At 52.7% G+C, this 3,498-nt stretch overlaps 1 pseudogene; it reads left to right on the top strand.

The window, feature by feature from the left end:
• Positions 1 to 855: 855 nt before the first annotated feature.
• Positions 856 to 2,547, top strand: LOC137224454 (transmembrane epididymal protein 1A-like; annotated as a pseudogene).
• The last annotated feature ends 951 nt before the right edge of the window (positions 2,548 to 3,498 follow it).

The raw sequence follows: 3,498 nt of genomic DNA, 5'->3' as shown, positions 1-3,498 counted from the left end.
GACAAAGTTAACTTGCTCGCAGTCATGTGAGTTGCAAGCGTTGGAGCTGAAATTCAGTCACTGTGCAGATAAATGAATAGACCCGATCCCCATCCAGCCTCTGCTGTGCTGGCTGCTAGAAGGGACCTCATGCATGTCCCTTCCCCCGCCCCCACCCGGAGCCTTCATGTCACCTGTAAAATTTGTTTAGCAATAACTTCCTTATAGAGTTGTTGAGGGATTTTTTAAATTAATTTTTATTGGAGTATAGTTGCTTTACAATGTTGTGTGAGTTTCTGCTGTACAGTGAAGTGAATCAGCTATATGTATACATATATCCCCTCTTTTTTGGATTTCCTTCCCATTTAGGTCACCACAGAGCACAGAGTAGAGTTCCCTGTGCTATACAGTAGGTTCTCATTAGTTGTCTATTTTATACACAGTAGTGTATATATGTCAATCCCAGTCTCCCAATGTTGATGGAGTTAAATGAGAAAAAAATTATGTAACGTGCCTGGCACCAAGAGACCGTCCGTGGAAGAGAAGTCTCTTTCCTGGAGCACCTAACTCTTTCCCTCCCCTCTCCTTGTGGAGGAGTGGGGCAGAGACTGTGAGAAAAAGGGCAAACCAGTGCCTACAGTGAGGGGCAAGAGGTTGAAATCCCAGGCCTAGCATCTAAGTACGGAACAGAGTGTGGCGCAACGCACGCACGCCCACCATCACGCCTCCGAAAGAGGTCCCACCCAGGAGTGACTCAGATGCTCTGGACACCTTTCCCTGTGTGGGAAGCATGGGTGGGGCTGGATCGGGCAGATCTCCCCGCTGTTCAAAAGTAGCCACTCTTGCTTGTGAGGGGTGCCGGCGAGGTTGCTGCTCATCTCCCGCTGTCGCCCTGGTGGCCCTGACATACACACTGAGACCATGGGAACCCTCGGGGGACACCTGGTAGCAGGGATCTTCTTCTTCTTCTTCTCACTCTACTACTCGGTGCTGGTGTCCTTGGCCCTGTTACGGGGACAGAGGTTCCTCAAAGCCCCTCTGCCCCCAAGGGAGAAGCGAGGGCACAGGTGGTGGCAGCTGGTCCCTGTGGAAGGAGTGGGGAAGGTGGTTTTCTCCCTGATTCTCACCTTCCCCGAGTTCTTCTACCCGCCAGGAACAAAGCGGCTGATGATGGTGGACTGGGAGGCCCCTCGGTGACCGTCACGTTCAAGGACGAGTGGCGGCACTTCACCACGCACCGGTCCTTCCTCCTCAGTGGCGTGGTGGACATCGCGAGCCAGGCGTGTGAAGCTGGAGCAGGCGGCCGAGGCTCTGGCCTTCCATGCGCTGGTGCTGCTGGTGGTGACCCACGCCGAGCACAAGGGCGCCCTGGAGACCCGCGTGCACGCGCTGTTCACAGTGCCTGCCTTCCCGGTCGGCCTGGCGCTCGCCATCGAGATCTGGGTCCCCGGCCAGCCCCAGCTCTGGGTGCTCGAGACTTGGATGGGGCTGGTGCTCAGCAGCTGTCTGATGCAGCTAAGCATCCTGATGTACACGCCGCCCTCGGGGCAGCCCTGGAGAGGGGAAAACCCCACAGACCTCACCTTCCTCACCATCTTCTTCTGCTGGCACCTGGCCTCAGGGGCTGCCTTGCTGGCCGCCATCTACGGCCTCTGCAGCCTCTGGCATGATCGCTTCTCCCCCTGGAGAAAGGTCCCAGGTGCCAAGTACCACCTGTGACCCATAGACGAGGGCAGTGAAGAGCTTGAGAAGCTCCGGGCAGGGGCCCAACTACGAGATGGGGGTGTCTAGGTATAGAATCTGTCCCTGTGCTGCACCCTTTGTAATGAGAGTTTTGAGGATGCCCACTGTGTGCCTAGTGCAGAAATGTCCTGGGATCTGCAATGTGGCTTTCCATCACAGGAGTCGCCTTCCTTGTTCCTAAATGAACCTTCCAGTTCCTAGGATTCCTGCTATCTATCTCTCTGTTCTCTCCAGGCCTGTCTCTTTCCTGTCTCGCTATTCAGTATAGTTCCTAACCATGGACTTACATGAAGTGAGAGCAGGAGTAGTGTTTTTCTTTGACAGCTTTTGGGATCCAAGAGGAAGAAATGAAATGAGGGAACAGAGAGAGATGGAGAGTCTCTGGGGACTCGGCAGGGCTCTGCGTGTCTGAGGCGGGGCTGGCTTCGCGTGTGCCTGTGTGTGCCGCTGGCGGCTGAAGTGGTGAAATGTGTGAAAGGGAAGGGGCTCTGTTTTCACATCATGGTGAGGACTTCTGTTTTCTTCATTTCTCTCTGTTTTTTATTCACACTAAAGTGTAACAGGAAGAAGAGCTGGTTTTGTTGTTGCTGTTTTCTAATCTAAACTGGACGAGGCTACTTCTGCCTCAGGGAGTAAGGGATGAGGGGAAAGGGTGTGGCAATCAGTTTAGCAGGGCTCAAGTCTGGGGAGAAAGGAGGCAAGGGAGGAATTCCCAAAGGTGGGTGTAAGAAACGAGGATTACATTTGTGTAATTTTAAGTTGTTTGGGTTCCGCTGTGACATAAAACAACTCCACTGCTTATGCAGAGTCTTTCAGTAAAGTCTTATGATACACGTACATGTGTCTTGTGTGAGTGATTCTGGGGCAAGATCAAAGAAAAGGCCCAGATTTCAGGTGGTGGGAGCAGAAGGGGAAGAACCGCCATGAAACATGGGGCACAGATGACCTCAGTGGTTCTGGAGATGCAGGGACTTGGAGCCAAGAGGGAAAACTGCAGCCCCTGGAACCTGCAGAACTTTCCAGCCAGTCACTGAGTTCCTCCCAGAATGAGGAGAGGAGGTGCTAACAAATTCACATACTCAGTGAAATATATGAAAGCAAACTATATAAAAATACTTATCCCTGGGTACAATTAGAAAACTGCTTCTGATAGCATGTGTCTGCTTATGTGAGATGATAAACGCAGCATTTGGAAGTCTGAAGAGGCAGGAAGACGGGAGGAGATGCTGGCCATAGATGTGGACAAAGGACCACAGAGAAAAGTGCCCACACATGAAGCAGTGGCAATTCTGCCATGGCACACGCAGTCAGAGATGCTGTCCTCAGAGAGAGAAAATCTCTATGACGCACAGAGAGGGATTTGCATTTGCAGATGGAGGGCGAGATGGGCTACACATTGTCCTCTGAAATATGCCTGGACACTCCCTAAAGAAGCAGGGTGCAAGAGTGTGGAAACAGGCCCTGGAAACAGTAGGACAGGGGTTAAAGCAAAGAAGGGGAGCAAGGGAAAGGATGGAAGTGGGGCAAGGGTCTGGCAAGTCACATGGGCTGGGCTTGCAGAGGAGCGACATTCTGGGTCTAAGGAAGAGACGTCTTCCTCCAGCAGCTGGAACCAGGCCAGCCTCAGCTTTCCTCCCCAGCAAAGCAGGAACCAACCTAAGGAAAGGCCAGCACACTTCTTTCTGTCCCCACCCTAAAAAGCCCAGAAACAGAGCCAGCTTTACCAGCGGCTTGTGCGCCCCCAGCAGTGAAAGCACCGAATCCTAACCACTGGAC

Source organism: Pseudorca crassidens, chromosome 5 (genome assembly GCF_039906515.1).
Source record: "Pseudorca crassidens isolate mPseCra1 chromosome 5, mPseCra1.hap1, whole genome shotgun sequence".
Classification (NCBI taxonomy): domain Eukaryota; kingdom Metazoa; phylum Chordata; class Mammalia; order Artiodactyla; family Delphinidae; genus Pseudorca; species Pseudorca crassidens.
The sequence above is the reverse complement of the archived record's forward strand: the minus strand, read 5'-3'. Positions and strand labels throughout refer to the sequence as shown.